This window comes from Anabrus simplex, chromosome 7 (genome assembly GCF_040414725.1).
Source record: "Anabrus simplex isolate iqAnaSimp1 chromosome 7, ASM4041472v1, whole genome shotgun sequence".
Lineage (NCBI taxonomy): Eukaryota > Metazoa > Arthropoda > Insecta > Orthoptera > Tettigoniidae > Anabrus > Anabrus simplex.
Window position 1 is genome coordinate 118,268,152 of NC_090271.1, and position 17,402 is coordinate 118,285,553.

The 17,402-nt window shown below is 37.1% G+C and overlaps 1 protein-coding gene across 5 annotated transcripts in view; it reads left to right on the forward strand.

Moving 5' to 3' along the window:
- The first annotated feature begins 14,500 nt into the window (after positions 1-14,500).
- The window catches only part of Set2 (SET domain containing 2), a 426,901-nt gene continuing 423,999 nt past the window's right edge, over positions 14,501-17,402 (forward strand). For 2 of the 5 annotated variants that reach the window (XM_067151274.2, XM_067151278.2), the window contains exons 1-2: positions 14,501-14,639; positions 14,792-14,948. The gene's annotated coding sequence lies outside the window, so the exon portion shown is untranslated. The other 3 variants (XM_067151276.2, XM_067151277.2, XM_067151275.2) reach the window with 3 other exon arrangements.

The window sequence follows — 17,402 nt, forward strand, 5'->3', positions numbered from 1 at the left end:
TATTTGCGAAGGTTCAACTTAGTGAGTTATGTTAATAACATGTGTATATGCATGCTGTCGTATGCAGCTTTTATATCGATAAGTGCAGCAATCCTTCCTTGTGTACAATATTTTGTGAGCAACAGTTTTGTGAGCAAAATATTTAGGAGAGTCTGCTACTCCTCCCTTTAATAAACGCATATTGATATTTGGGCAGTAAATTGTAATACGTTAGGCACCACAAATGTCTTTCTAACAGAACACTGAGGAACACGTTTCGGAAACAGGATCCTAAAGAGATTCCTTTATATTCTATTAAATTTATAGGAGACAGTTTATGTTTCTCTGTTGGTACAACAGTAAATGTATTCCATACAGAAGGAGTGATAGTTGATTTTAGTATTTGATTGTAATATTCTATTATTATCTGGTGTGTATGGTAAGGAAATTGGGCGATCTTTTGATAGGTGATATATTCTGGGCCTGGTGCGGAAGATGGTTTATTTTTGAGAATATTAAAGAATTCTAGATAATTAATAGGTGGAACGTTCATAGTTGCATGTTCGTCCTATTTCTGTGAGAGGTTAATCAGTCGTCTGGCATTGATTGCTAGTTTGCAATATGATCAAATACTATATACTAATGTCATCTTAATAACTACTATTCTGTGTTCAAATATTTTAATTTTATTATTATCATAGCGCTCACATTGTGCATTAATTAAAGGGAATCAGTCTACTGAACTTAATGAGAGTCTTATTTTGCCTTTAACAATATATAACTATTACGGTACTATGATTATCGTAGAGTTCACAAGCACATATTACTTGGGTCGTGGAAGGACTTCAAATTGCAAACCCTGTGATGGAATCCATTTACAACCATTGAGGTCGCAAAGTGTTGCAGAACCTGATTTGTATCCCCCCAAGTCTTGTTCACCACGACTCGGTGTAATAAATCTCTAGCCAGATTTCTTTCTTCTTCTCTTTCCTCTCCTCCAGTAGCCTCTTCCAGCTAGCAGTTGATGGTAGAACTTTAGTCCCAGTGTCTCGATTACAAAATTTTCTCCAGGGAGTTCGTAGACGATCCTTGATCTTGTGCATTTAGATACGCCCAATATTGTCTTTAGGTAGCGAGCCTTGACCTTTTCTAACGTCCTAAGATCGTTCTTTGTCAACTTGTCCCAAATCTATATGAATAAAACAATAGTTTTATCCGTACATTGCTCAGAATTTAAAAAAGATGGTATTTCTGTATCGGCTGTGTCCACAGTAACAAGGAAATGCACTCTTTAATTTTCCATAGTTTCTGTCTGTCTGTCTCTCTGCCCGTCTGTCTACTGTCTGTATATATGTACACGCATGACGAGGAAACGGCTGAAGAGAATTTAATAAAAATCGGTATGAAATGTCGGACAATAAGTCGCTACAATCTAGACTATAAATCATTTTATTCACGCTTAGAGAAATGATAGTTTAGCGGAAGGCCTAAAAGTTAATTCTCAAATATTTATGTTATCAGCAGTCCCATCTTAATAAAAATCAGTATGAAAATTCGGGGCATAAGTCGCTACAATCTAGGCCATAAATAATTTTATTCACCCTGAGTGTAATTGTTGTTTAGGGGTAGGCCTAAAATTTAATACTCAAATATTTATGTTATTGGTGGTCCTATCGATAAAGTTATATAGTATTAAATTTCCGATCATTTATATCTTATAGGCTACGTTTCTTCCGTACTGCCTATGATAATAGAGATATTCATGACTTTGTTTTTTGTTGTTAAGTCCATATCAGCGCTGAGTCACGAGAAAACGGGTAAACAAAATTTAAAGAAAATTTATATGTAAAGTCGGGGAATAACAAACTACCGTCTACGCTATAACTGATTGTATAAGACGCCCTAATATCACAGAGTCGAAAGAAAACTAAATATGATGCCTACAATATAGAAAGCTCATAAAATAGATCAACAATTATTAATAGGGAAAGCACTCGAATGGGCATATACAATATGATTACATTCAATTTTTTATTATTCTTTGTTAATTTGCGTGATACTTTTGGTCCTTTTTAAACACAACACAATATGGTATTTTTCGCAGCACTTCCCATAGAGTGAACATATGCAATTCTCGTTTGGTAGATGGAATTTCTTATTGCTGCATAACTTGGGGTGATAGCCATGAATGGCTAGTCTTGTGATTGTGTGTCTTTGTTCTTCGTTAATCTGTCTTGCATTGCATCGGTACTGTAAAATTACAAGTCGATGTCCATTCGTTTCCTTTGTCTAGCAGCTAGAAGTGCTTGGTAAGCGTTAGTAGATGGCAGGTTGAGCTTATATCTGATGTCCTCTATGAAGAAGGTATCTGTTGCTAATTCATAGGCAAGTCCCGATGGTGCCTACTTCCCCATTCGTAGGCAGTGTCTTATGAACCTTGCTTTCACCTTTTCAATTCTCTCGAGGTTCTTGTACGTTAGACTTTCCCATATTAGTTATATGCCATATGTTATTATTGGTGTCATCGTGGCGTCTAAAAGCTTCATAGCTGTATTCAGCGATAAGCGGTTAAGGTTCTTGAGTCCACATATGTTTTTAATAGCCGTTGTTGGCCTTTCTTCTACATGGTAGATGAATGATCGACCCGTTGTATGCAGGGTGATGCCTAGGCATTTACATTTATTAACCACTTCCATCTCTTCGTTGTTCAATAATAGCGTGTCCTTTAGTGATGCTGTTCCCCCTTTCCTAAATGTCATCTGTGCTGATTTCTTTATGTTTATCTCGAAACCATTCTCCAGTGACCATTTTGCCAGGGCTTTTAATGTCGTCTGTAATTCCTCATTGTTGGGGCCCGCTATGACCATATCATCATCGTACATCAGGAGGGTCGGCTCCATTGTATTTCAAAGGATATTGGTGATATTCGCTGTGGATATATTAAACAGTGTTGGACTGATGGGGTCCCCTTGTAGTACACAATTTGTCTGCCTGATCAACAATAACATTACATTGACCATTGTTTTTGTCTTGAGCTTTGTATCTTCTGTTCCCACTCATCTCCGATGGATGGGATTATTGCTGCTTACCGAGATATTTTTAAAATTTGCTTCTACTTCGCACCGACATAGGTAGGTCTAATGGTGATGATGGGATAGGAAAGGGCTAAGAGTGGGAAGGAAGTGGCTGTGGCCTTAATTAAGGTACAGCTTCAGTATTTGCCTGGTTTGAAAGTGGGAAACCACGGAAAACAATCTTCAGGGCTGCCGACAGTGGGGCACGAATTGACTATCTCCCGGATGCAAGCTTACAGCTACTCGCCCCTAACCGCATGGCAAACTCACCCGGTCGTACCGGGTATAACAGCTTGTCTGAATTATCGAGCTCGATAGCTGCAGTCGCTTAAGTGTGGCCAGTATCCAGTGATCGGGAGATAGTGGTTTCGAACCCCACTCTCGGCAGCCCTGGAGACGGTTTTCTGGGGTTTCCCATTTTCACACCAGGCAAATGCTGGGGCTTACCTTAATTAAGGCTACGACCGCTTCCTTTCCATTCCTAGGCCTTTCTTATCCCATCGTCGCCATAAGACCTATCCTCTTCAGTCCCGAACCGTTTTTGCATTCAATGGGTTATATTTTGCTCAAATAACTTTAAAAAATCACCAAGGAAAATTAATATGCTTCACGAAGTTGTTTTATGACGTGTAGCATACATGCTACATCTGGACTCAAAGTTTACTTTCCTACCATTATTAAATTTACTTTAAATTGTTTTGTATTATTGTAAGTAAACAAAGTCACATGTAGAGCATATGCTACATACGGACTGAGGAGGCTATCTGTGTCGGTGCGACGTAAAGAAAATAGCAAAAAAATAACTTGTCTTTATATTGACGGGAAGTAGCTGGGGAGTTGGATAACTTTCTTCTTTAGCGTATCATTTCTCTGGTGCGTACATTTTCTGATACTGCCGGTATGTAACATACTGGTTCATTATAGCATTCGAGCTATTTAATCCCTACGCTGAGGCACTGATTGGAATGAGCAGTGTGCATATTTAACGGAATAATGGCAGAAGAGTGTTCATGACTGTCTGTGGCCTGGTCATTACAGCACTGGAACTTTGGACTGTTAGATCGGCACCCTAGTATTGTTCGTTAGAAGTAAGAAAATGTGCGGTTTTTCATTTGATCGAGTATTTTATATTATAACATCGCTTTTAATCGCTGCATTCCTACTGACGTTTTTGAATTGACCTATGTTCACTTCAGTTAGGTAAACCACAAAGACTGTCTTTCTGAGAATCCTGTAGCGAAGCGCGGGTACATATATACCGTAAGTTAGGTTATATATTATTTTTGCGTAAAATAGTGTCATAGCGGTCTTCAAAGGTAATCTGTTTTACTGCCGCGATTGCTCTTAGTCTTATGTGTATTCAAAGACCGACCCCAATCTTCAGACCGTAACATAAAAAAACATGGCGGCCGAAGTAGCCGGATTGCTGGTATGGGCTAACACGAAAATATCACGTACATATGATATCAACGGCGGTAATTTAACATGTTAAATGTAACAACATACGGAAAATAACTTTTTTCACGTCCGAAAACGCTTCTCCAACAAGTACGCACCACATATAATCAACTAGAATCGCATATATTCTGCTAGAAAAGAAAATTAGGCTTCTTCTTCTTCTTCTTATAAATTTCAATTAGTCAACAACGTTTTCTCTTAGATTTCACTTCGCTGGATAGAAGAATGTACATGATGAAACTGTTAAAATGATATTTATCACGTTATTTTTAATGTTTCAGTATGAATTAAGGTGCGAAGTCCCTCAATTTATTCGCTCTCATGAGAAGTATGAAACAATTTGTTGCCTTAGTTTTGAAGTGATGGACAATTTCTTATATTCAGCACACAAATGAATGGGGAGTACACCAGAAATAATAATGTTATTGGCTTTCCGTCCCACTAACTACATTTTTTACGGTTTTCGGAGATGTCGATGTGCCGGAATTTAGTCCTTCAGTAGTTCTTTTACTTGCCTGTAAATCTGCCGACATGAGGCTGACGCATTTTAGCATCTTCAAATATCACCGGACTAAGCCAGGATCGAACCTGCCAATTTGGGGTCAGAAGGCCAGCCCTTAAGAGGCTGAGCCATTTAGCTCAAGTACACCCAAAATGATTATGTTATCCCAATGAACGGCCCTGGTAATGTTAACATAATATTGACATATGGCATAGCAGCACTTCAGACATGATGGTGACCTTAGTAATGAAACGTTCAGGCACTAAACATATAAAAGATTTTTACCCATTAAAGAACATGAGTGCAAAACATTCTATTGACTCTAAACATTGATATTTAACCAAACGGACTTGCTCCAGTTCGGTGTAGTCTGCTTGAACAGATAACCACAAACAGGAATCGGAAGGTGTTGGTTGTGTGAAACCCTGCGTTACAAACCCATCTGATCCCTTCAAGTCACCATTTCTTCTGTGAAACAGTATATAGATTGCTCCATCTGTCACACTTATAAGTTTTGTTATACTCCAAAATCCAGCAAAACAATTCCGCAGGCAAGCACAGACAATTGTAAAATACACTTTCATCTAAATCACTCGACACTCTGAAGTATATAGACACTGATGGAATATCACAATGCCCGTTATATTTGATCTAAATTAATATTTTTTTAGGAACACGAATAGTTTGGAATTGGAGAAAATCTTCCCTAACCTCAGACTTATTCTCAAAATGATGTATGCTCACTACAGTTTTGTCATCGACTTCAAAACAATAACGATGTATATTCCTAAACCATTTCACTTTTAATGTGTTATTCCACAGGAAATTTAACAATAGTTGTATGAGAGGCATTGCCACAGTTAGACTAAAACCTGGTCCATAACACGATGAAAAGAAACACATTCTCACAATACTGCGTATAATTACAGGCCCTAAGTGTCCACTGACTCGTACAAATACATTCGCACACTTGCGTTCTACCAGGAAACGAATATGTATTGTCAACTTTCATTAAATTACACTGACTACATATGATAACAACAAACCAAAACAAACCCACACTTCCAACATTCCCGGCTACTCGATTCGCCATCTTTGAACGATCGAGAGTAGCACTAAGGTCTGAGGATTGGAGTCGGTCTTGTGTATTCTATAAGAATTATCGAATGTTTTAAGTTGTAAGGCCGGTCTCCACTGATTAACATTTAACAACAACATGTTAAATGTTAAAAGTGTTAAATGTTAACTGGTGACACCATCAACATGTTCAATGTTAAATGTTGAATACTGTTTCATTTAACATTGTATCCACACTTAATAAACATGTTAAACTTGACTTTCTTTGTTTATATATATATCCTAAGTAGTTAATCATATCAGTTTGTGGTAATACAATTAGGTGGTGTCTAGTATTTTCAAATAAGGACAATGGACTCAGATGAAGAAGATTTGGCCCTTTGTTATTTCCATTGTTGCTTCTTGTTATGACTTAAGAAATGCAGTTTTACTAGACACATTTTCTCCCCTCATTGTGCTCATTGCTTCGAAAGCAAACCACTTTGAACTATAAACTTCGTCCGTTCCCTCACCCGACTTCTTTTTTCAATACTAGACTGTACTGGGAGCGGAGGGACGCTAGGTTTTTTCATTCCACTCGCGGGAACAATTATAGATAATTTAGAGTTCCTGGAAACTGTCGACTTTCTTCGCTTTATATCTGTATTCCTTTGATGAGACATCCCACAAACAAGGCTATTCTATCATATCATTAATTAAGTCCAAAGTACTAGTAATCTTGCTCCACTCCATTTCTGACTATAAATATTAGTATAGTGCAGAGTGAACGACACACGTGTGGGTACCGTTACCGGTACTGTACTTGTAGCTTATAACAAAGAGAATGAGTGTTGTGGAGTGTTGTATCTATAATCCTACTTCACGAGAAGCACGTCCTTTGGCTATCTGTTAACATGGAAACGGCAAGGATGTTGCCGAAGTTGGGCCAACATCTCACGAACAACGTATTGACTTGACATGTTTTCCACTTGGAGCGGGAAACACGCCAACATGTTAAAAGTGTTAACCTCAACATTCTGAGTTAACATGCAAAATCAATTGGAAGACACAATCACAATTTACATGTCAATTGTAACATGTTAAATTTAACATGTTGGTGTTAAATGATAATCCGTGGAGACCGGCCTTAACACCAACATGTTAAATTTAACATGTTATAATTGACATGTATATTGTGATTGTGTCTCTCCAATTGACTTTGCATGTTAAGTCAGAATGTTGAAGTTAACACTTTTAACATGTTGGCGTATTTTCCGCACCAAGTGGAAAACGTCAAGTCAATTCATTGTTCGTGAGATGTTGGCACAGCTTCGACAACTTGATGCTGTTTCCATACCGACAGGTAACCTAAACGACGTAAACGACGTGCTTCTCGTGAAGTAGGATTATAGTTACAACACTCCGCAACACTCGTTCTCTTTGTTATACGCTACAAATACAGTACGCGCAGGCTCCGATTTACAAATGGGCGGACTGGGCATTTGCCCACGGCGCCAGTTTTTGAGGGGCGGTGGCCGGCGGATCGAGTAATTATGGCCTGCGTGAATTACGTATTCAATTCATTACACTCAAATTACTTTTACTTTCCACAAATTATTCCAATTATTTTATTAGCCTATATAAAACAATATAAACTATTCTAACTTTAAAACCTGAATTTAATCTATTTTTTAAATTTTATGAAGAAAATTGAATAACTGTAAACAATAAGAAAGGTATTATTTAACTCGTGCTGGTTCTGGGTGGACAATTGTAGTTAGTGGCTCGGCAAGCCCTTTAGTCCAGACAGCTACTCCCCTGTCTGTCATTGGCTCGTGATGGTTCGTGTGCGTATTATTTACATCCGCTCACCATCAACCTGATAACCTCACCTAGTCAACTCATTGTCTCGTGTAATTCTTACATGGTTTTCAGTATTTAAGTGGTGCTGAATACAAAATAAGCGCAGCTAAAAAGCAGAGTGACGAATTTGAACTACTTAAGAAAATGCCTAAAGTGGGAAAATTCTTTACATTGACTCGTTCAGCTCCAACCTCAGACATTTACAATAAGATACAAAAGTTGAAAACTAGAAAAGCGGCTGGAATTGATCAGATTTCTGGGGATATACTAAAGACAATGGGTTAGAATGTAGTACCATATCTGAAGAACTTATTTGATTATTGTTTGGTCGAAGGAGCTATACCAGATGAATGGAGAGTTGCTATAGTAGCCCCTGTGTATAAAGGAAAGGGTGATAGACATAAAGCTGAAAATTACAGGCCAGTAAGTTTGACATGCATTGTATGTAAGCTTTGGGAAGGCATTCTTTCTGATTATATTAGACATGTTTGTGAAATTAATAACTGGTTCGTTAGAAGGCAATTCGGTTTTAGGAAAGGTTATTCCACTGAAGCTCAACTTGTAGTATTCCAGCAAGATATAGCAGATATCTTGGATTCTGGAGGTCAAATGGACTGTATCGCGATTGACATGTCTAAAGCATTTGATAGGGTGGATCATGGGAGATAACTGTCAAAAATGAGTGCAATTGGACTAGACAAAAGAGTGACTGAATGGGTTGCTATATTTCTAGAAAATAGGTCTCAGAGAGTTAGAGTAGGTGAAGCTTTGTCTGACCCTGTAATAGTTGAGAGGGGAGTTCCTCAGGGCAGTGTTATCGGACCTTTATGTTTTCTTATATATATAAATGATATTAGTAAAGGAGTGGAATCGGAGGTAAGGCTTTTTGCGGATGATGTTATTCTCTATAGAGTGATAAATAAGTTACAAGATTGTGAGCAACTGCAACGTGACCTCGAAAATGTTGTGAGATGGACAGCAGGCAATGGTATGTTGATAAACGGGGCTAAAAGTCAGGTTGTGAGTTTCACAAATAGGAAAAGTCCTCTGAGTTTTAATTACTGTGTTGATGGGGTGAAAGTTCCTTTTGGGGATCATTGTAAGTATCTAGGTGTTAATATAAGGAAAGATCTTCACTGGGGTAATCACATAAATGGGATTGTAAATAAAGGGTACCGATCTCTACACATGGTTATGAGGGTGTTTAGGGGTTGTAGTAAGGATGTAAAGGAGAGTGCATATAAGTCTCTGGTAAGACCCCAACTAGAGTATGGTTCCAGTGTATGGGACCCTCACCAGGATTACCTGATTCAAGAACTGGAAAAAATCCAAAGAAAAGCAGCTCGATTTGTTCTGGGTGATTTCCGACAAAAGAGTAGCGTTACAAAAATGTTGCAATGTTTAGGTTGGGAAGAATTGAGAGAAAGAAGAAGAGCTGCTAGACTAAGTGGTATGTTCCGAGCTGTCAGCGGAGAGATGGCGTGGAATGACATTAGTAGACGAATAGGTTTGAATGGCGTTTATAAAAGTAGGAAAGATCACGATATGAAGATAAAGTTGGAATCAAGAGGACAAACTGGGGCAAATATTCATTTATAGGAAGGGGAGTTAGGGATTGGAATAACTTACCAAGGGAGATGTTCAATAAATTTCCAATTTCTTTGAAATCATTTAGGAAAAGGCTAGGAAAGCAACAGATAGGGAATCTGCCACCTGGGCGACTGCCCTAAATGCAGATCAGTATTGATTGATTGATCGTAATGCCAAGATGACTTAACAAGACCTTTAACTTCGTCATCGGTCCCATTTAACTTTACACAAGAGGACTTACAAGGCCTAGATATACAGACTGATAAGCCATGTGTTAGTATTAAATTGAACTATGAGCCTGAAGTTGTCCAGCAGCCGTCTGGAATTATTTCACAGTCACAACCTGAGGTAACCTTAGCTAATTCATTCATTCATTCATTCATTCATTTATTTCAATTAATTCCAGTCATTAAAACCGATAGGTAACGTTGTTTTTTCATTGTCTGGTTGAAATAAACAGCATTGAATACAGAATACTTTTCCAGTTGACTGTGAATACAATAATAAATCTCTTAAAACAGGCTCATACATAGAAACTGGACAGGACATTACATACTGGCGGGCACTTACATATTAAAATTATAGTTTGTCTATATACGATTATTATTATATACTTTTTTTTGCTACTTGCTTTACGTTGCACCGACACAGTTAGGTCTTTTGGCGACGATGGGACAGGGAGGGGCTAGGAGTTGGAAGGAAGTGGCCGTGGCCTTACTTAAGGTACAGCCCCAGCATTTTCCTGGCGTGAAAATGGAAAACCACGGGAAACCATTTTCAGGGCTGCCGACAGTGGGGCTCGAACCCATTATCTCCCGAATACTGGATACTGACCGCACTTAAGCGACTGTAGCTATCCAGCTCGGTATATAAGATTATAGTATACGGTTGAGCATATAAACACATACAATATATAAAATATGTACATCATCAATATCAGGATTTCAGATAATTATTTCTGACTATTTACATTTACATAACATGAAAGCTGCAAAGGTACAAGAATAAATTAATTTTCTATGGATGATCCTGCTACTTGGAACGTAAAGTTAAATTCAGTAGTTGAGAATGTTATTAAACATTGTCCGAAACAAAACGTAATGGTGGATTTTTTGAAATCATTGCGAACTTGCAATGATGGTAAAAGAATATTGCCTCAAACATGTTTAAAAGTACTCTTCCTAATGGAGAAGTTGTTTTAAGAGATTTATTACTGTATTCACAGTCAACTGGGAATGTATTCTGTATTCAATGCTGTTTATTTCAACCAGACAATGAAAAAACGACGTTTCCTACCGGTTTTAATGACTGGAAGCACCGCTACGAACTACTGAAACATCATGAACATTATCATAACCACAGGGGCAATGTTCTTACGTACATCACCAGACAGAAAAAGGTTAATTCAGGTTGATACAATTCTGTTTACATAGTATGATCAAGAGGAAAACTACTGGTGAAGTATAATCTCAAGAATAGTTTCTGTTGTACGATTTTGGGCAGTTAGGGTTTAAATTTCCAAGGACACAATGAGGATTTTGGATCAACTTCAAATGGTTTATATCTTGGATGCCTCGAGTTAATCAGTGAATATGACTAGCACATGGGAAAAAATGGTAACAACGGTCAAGGGCACACCTCATACCTGTCTTCTCAAATATGTAATGAATTATTGAAGTTATGGGTAATCTTGTGCTTAAAACTGTAGTTGATGAAGTAAAAGAAGCTAGATACTACACTCTCATTGTAAATTCGACGCCTGATTGCTCTCACACCTGTTGGCTATTGTTTTACAATATGTACCTCAAACAGAGCCAAGGCATGTAGAACAGATCATTTTAAGCTTCTGCTTGGAATATCACATACATCTGCTGAACTGGAAAGAGCTGTGGTTGACTGTCTTGAGACTTCCGAAATCGACATCAAGAATTGTAGGGACCAAAGTTAATATCATGCTTCCAATATGTCAGGAGCTTACTCAGGTCCTCAGGTCTTCAGGTCCGAATGAAGCAGTAAATTCCCCTTGCCGAATACATACCGTGTGCAGCACATTCATTAAATATTGTTGGTTCGTCTGCCGCAGAATGCTGCATTGCCAGAGTAGTTTTCATTGGCTTCGTCCAGGAATTGTATAATTACTTTTCTGTGTCAACGTACAGGTGGAATATTTTGAAGCAATTCTTGGCAAAAAAAAAAAGGTACGCTAGTGGTAAAATATTTATCAGAAACCAGGTGGTCTGCAAGAGCAAACGCTGTCAGAGCTTTGGTAAAATGTTATGAATAAATACGACAATCGTTGAGGCAGCTATCTGAAGACACCAGTGTAAAACCAGCTTGTAGACTTGATGCACAAAACCTTGAAACTAAATTTCAGAATTTCGAGACAATTTTTCTGTTAGTTGTGTGGAATTACATTTTGGAAAGAGTTGAAAAATGTTCTAAAAACTTGCAGTATGAAAATCTTAAACTTGAGGGAGGAGTAAAACAATTGAAAAGCCTGGAAGGATTCATCAAAGCGAAAAGGGATGAGTTTGATATATTTGAGCAATCTGCTTTGAAAATAGGTGGATGTGAAGTTCAAAGCTACTCAAGAGTAAGAAAACGGAAAATATTTGCAGATGAAACGCGTGGGACTGAAGGAGACCTAGATGCAAGAACAAATTTCAGAAATAATGTGTTCCTTAAAATAACGGACACACTTATAGAAAACTTAGCAAGAAGGACAGAAGCATATGAAGTGCTAGTTTCCAGATTTCAAGTATTACCTCTACTACTGACTTGCTCATCCAAATCATCAGAAGTGAAGAACGCTTAGTTCTCTGTACCCTGAGGACATCAGTCAAGATTTTGAAAATGAATGTGTACACTTTCAAATGTATGTTGAATTCGAGAGATTCCAAAACTTGCCTAAAGTGTATTCTTACAGTAAACAAAACAATTTGTTAAGTACTTTTCCCAACATTGAAATTGCAATTAGGATGTTTTGACCTTACCAATAACCAACTGTGCTGCAGAAAGAGATTTTTCAGTTTTAGACAACTCTTCTTAATTAAAAGTTAAGCTCAGTAGTTCTTATGTGCACTGAAAAAGATTTAACTTTGAAAATCAACTTTGATGAAATTGTTCAAGGGTTTGCTAGGAAAAAGTCAAGGAAAAAATATCTTATGTAAAGTAGTATTATATACAAGTAGCCTATAAAAAACTTGTATTTTTAAATGTGATCGAAATAAATTACAATAACAATTAAATGATAATTTATATGTGTCTTATTTCTAAAAGTATTTACTTACACACAAACTATCAAAGTGAACCAACGGCTTTTTAAATAAAAATAAAAACAGCCTGATTCTTATTTGGCTGTTACCTTTATTTGGCTTGATAAATTTAATTATGAGAATTAACTTTATTAGCATGATGTGCTGTTTTCAAACTCATAATATTTAAAACCGTAATCTTTAATTTGTAAACTTTTTTTGAGGACAGGTTGGGGGGGGGGGCGGCTAAATATTGTTTGCCCAGTGTGCTAACTAACTCTCTCTGCACTATACGGGTACTAAAATTTATAGTCAGAAATGGAGAGGAGTAAGGAGATTACTCTGGACTTAATGATATAATAGAAAGGCCTTATTTGTGGGATGTCTCATCAGAGTAATACAGAGATAAAGCGAAGAAAGTCGACAGTTTCCAGGAACTCGAAATTATCTATAATTGTTCCCGCGAATGCATCGAAAAAGAAAACTAGTGTCCCTCCGCTCCTAGTACATTTGAGAATTGCAAATAGTTCAGAAAATTCGGAAGTCGGTGGCGGGAGTGGACGAAGTTTAAACTTCAAAGTGGTTTGCATTTGAAGCAATGAACAGAATGAGGGGAGGAAATATGTCTAATAAAACTGCATTTCTAAATCGTAACAAGAAGCAACAGTGACAATAATAAAGGTCTAATCCTCTTCATTTTTTTCCTTTTTGCTAGTGACTTTACGTCCCACCGACACCGATAGGTCTTATGGCGACGATGAGAGAGGAAAGACTTAGGATTTGGAAGGAAGTGACCATGGCCTTAATTAAGGTACAGCCCCAGCATTAGCCTGGTGTGAAAATGGGAAACCACGGAAAACCATGTTCAGCGCTGCTGGCAGTGGGATTCGAATTCTGTTCTTGTACCTCTGCAACTCTGTGTTATGTATATATACTGTAAATACTCTGTAATCAATTCCTGTACGTCTGCAACTTTTGTGTTACGGTATGTAATTGTAAATAATCTGAAATCTATTCTTGTACTTCAGCAACTCTTATGTAAATGAAAATACTCCATAATCCATTCTTGTACCTTTGCAACTTTCATCTTACGTAAATGTAAATACAGTCAGAAATAATTCTCTGTAATCCTCATATTGATGATGTACATATTTTATATATTGTATGTGTTTATATGTTCAACCATTTACTAATTATCTTATATACACAAACTATATTTTGATGTGTAAGTGCCCGCCAGTATGTAATGTCCTGTACAATTCCTATGTATGAGCCTGCAGGCTCGTTGGAATTAATTGAAATAAATGAATGAATTCACTGTCTCCCGGATGAAAGCTCACAGCTACGCACCCCTAACCGCACGGCGAACTCACCCAGTAATCCTCTTCATCTGAGTCGATTGTCCTTGTTTGAAAATAGTAGATACCACCTAAATGTATCACCACAAATTGATATAATGAACTACCTGTGTGTAGACAAAGGAAGTCAAGTTTAACATGTTAATTAAATGTGGACACAATGTTAAATGAAACAGTATTCAACATTTAACATGTTGATGGTGTCACCAATTGCATTTAACACTTTAAAGCGATGTAGAAAAATCAGCTCCTTCTTTTTCTTTGACTACTCTGTAATTCATCACTGCGAATTGGTTCCACGGAATATACATAGACATGTGTGTTTGTTAAAAGAGGAATAAAAAACACAACAACACATTATGCCATCAAAAATGGCGTATGTACGAGCGTCTTTTGATGGGGTTTGGCTTAATATTAGTTTTATCAGCCAGTTTGATTTATGAAATGTAACTGAAGTATGATTAGTTTGCGAACATGGAAGGGAGTTACAGAAGTCATTGCCAAGGTGAGATCAAGAAAAAAAAAATACGTGTTCGATCGTTGACAGGCTTTTGTTTCGATCTCACGATGTGCTCTGAACTCGAAGGCTTGGTTTAAGGTGAAGATTGCGCTCCACTGTATATACGAGAAGTAATATGTGGATTATTTTATTTACAGCTTTCATACAGATATGATGGGACTTGGAATGCGGTGTATGTGGCCTGGTCGTGAATGAAATTACAATTGATGAGTAAAATGAACGTGGAAACTTCATCCAGGCCTAAAATTATACACCAAAATTTACAAAGGATAAGTGTGGGGTGCTTTGTTCACGGTTTGTACATGCAAGTGGCTTACATGTAAAGCTTTAGATATTGATGTCTAATAAATTATAAATAAGTGTATGCCGTCGCTGAGATTAGGAAATTGATCCTGAATCATTTTTCACTTTTATTTGTTGTCAGATGTGAGAGTTGCAGGTTGTATGAACATACCTGCCGATTGAGGGAATCTGGGCGGGATTGATTTTAAACATGCATATATCATCTGATGCGACTGAAAATTGTTCATCTGGAATTTTGGTGACATTAAAGTAATGGATGTAATTTCAAATTTCTCAGTACCTCGCTGAAAAATGATGGGCCATTATTTTGGTTGAGTAACCCTTAAAAGCAACAAGGCTTAGTTAATGTTTCTGTGCTAGTGGACGTTTTATTTAGGATTACGATCTCCTAATGCTATGAGAAAAATTATTATAATTTTGATCATTTTGGTATGAATCTCGATTATATTGGAAAATCAAGATATACTCGTTCATTTTGGTTTAATATAGGGCTATCCTTTCAAAGGGAGTCTATCTTGGTATAATCAGACATAAAGCATGTGTGAATTCTGTTTTCGATTTCTACCAAGATTTCTATTTTTCCAGAGTAAATTTGACTAGGACTGCTTTTAAAATGTAAAAATTACATATTGGTTAAAATGAAGATTTGTAACCTACGTTAGATATCTGTTGTGATTAAGCATAAGAGAGGGTCAAGAGCCCTTAACTTCATCACTTAATGAAAACAAAAAAACGAAAAACATAATTACTATGGAAGAAAACAATTACTCCATTAACCCATGTGATAATGCAACCAGATTCCTGTTTCTTCTTAAATCCCATTTTACTTTATATTTGTCTGCCATTCATTTAGAAGTTCAACTTCAGATATACACATTAGGCCTATTTTGTCATCCGAGTGGGTGGTTATGTTCTTGAGTTTATATTTTGGCTCAACCGGTTAGAGGCTAGTCTCCTCTGTCTGAAGTTGAAGTTGAATCCTAGCTTATTTGGGCAGTATCTAGGGATCCCTAAGGACATTAAGATGTATACCAATGGAGCATCGAAGAAATCTTCCCTAAGCAATATTTTGGTATGCTTCTATCATTAAAATAATGTTTTAAGAAATTATTCTTTTGCCTGTAGAGTGTTGGTCTAGGCCCTACACCAATAAATGTGTATAGAACTCAGAATCTCTTCCTGGTAGTAGAACTAGAGTAATTAGGTATCTAGTAGACAGTATATTTAACTTCAAGCAATTTGATGCACACAGCATGTGTCATCCTTTTAAATTTTGAATTGGTATCTCTTGGCTTTCTAATATATAGGCTAGTAGTGATATTTAGTCTTATTTTGCTTTGGGACTCCAGATGTAGGTACAATGTTTTTTAAGTTTACTTGAGTATCATAAATTCAACTTTTAATTGGTTGTAACTAGGTTCTTCTGTTTAAGTTACTTTCATGATTGATGATGCACTGAATTGCAGGCATGAACAGGCATATAAATATCACCATTGGTTGAGATGAGTAGCCACTGGTCGAGATGCCAATGTCTTTGGTGTCCATTGTTGAAGCGTTTTACCAGATAGTCTTTTGCCCTCTATCAAGTGGACTGTATTGAAGAAAGAATAAAAATAGAGTTTAACATGTTTTGTTTAGAATCTTTCAATACTAATAAAATTATTTCAGTGTGGTTGGAAATGTGAATAATGTACATTTTATAAGACTTTCTGAGTAGCTCGTTTGGTTGGACACCCTCCTCCTTATGCTTAAGTTTGCAGAATCTGATCATGATGCAGTTGATTGCCCTTTAATACTGCTTAAAAGTGCGATGTCAATTTAGGCTTACTGTTTACGTAATCCATTTTGAGACATAATTCTAGCCTACCACACTGGTATCCCTTAAAATCAATAGCTGTCAAAAGTATGTTACACATATAGGCTAGTTTTATTATTTGTGTTTTAGGTATAGGTATATCTGTCAGGTTCTATTTTGTGCATTCTACAAAAGATTACAGTGTAGAGACTCGGTGTTAAAATTAGTCTTTCATATAAAAATACATTTCAACAGGAAAGAGGATTTTTTCTTTGGTAAGAGCCCTGAGACTGCACCTTTGTCAGCCCTGCATGCTTAGTGCATGCGATGTTTGTGGTAAGATGTGTAACAGAGCTTTCTGAAGTGATGAGTATATTTGCAATTCAGGTGAGGGGACCATGGCCATCATAGTAGGTGCCAGTCTGGCTTTCGCCTAGAGTAAAGTTACAAAAACTATGGAAGGCCATTTTCAAAATGGCTACGTTCTCTTGTTTGTGCTATGAAACTGAGACTATCAAACCAGCCTTAAATTCATGACATAGCCAGTAATCACATGTGAGTTAACTGGCCAAATGTTTTGCATAGTTGGTTAGGTGCTTGTCTCCTATACTCAAGGTTTCGGAGTAGATTCCATTTGTTCCTGGTCATTG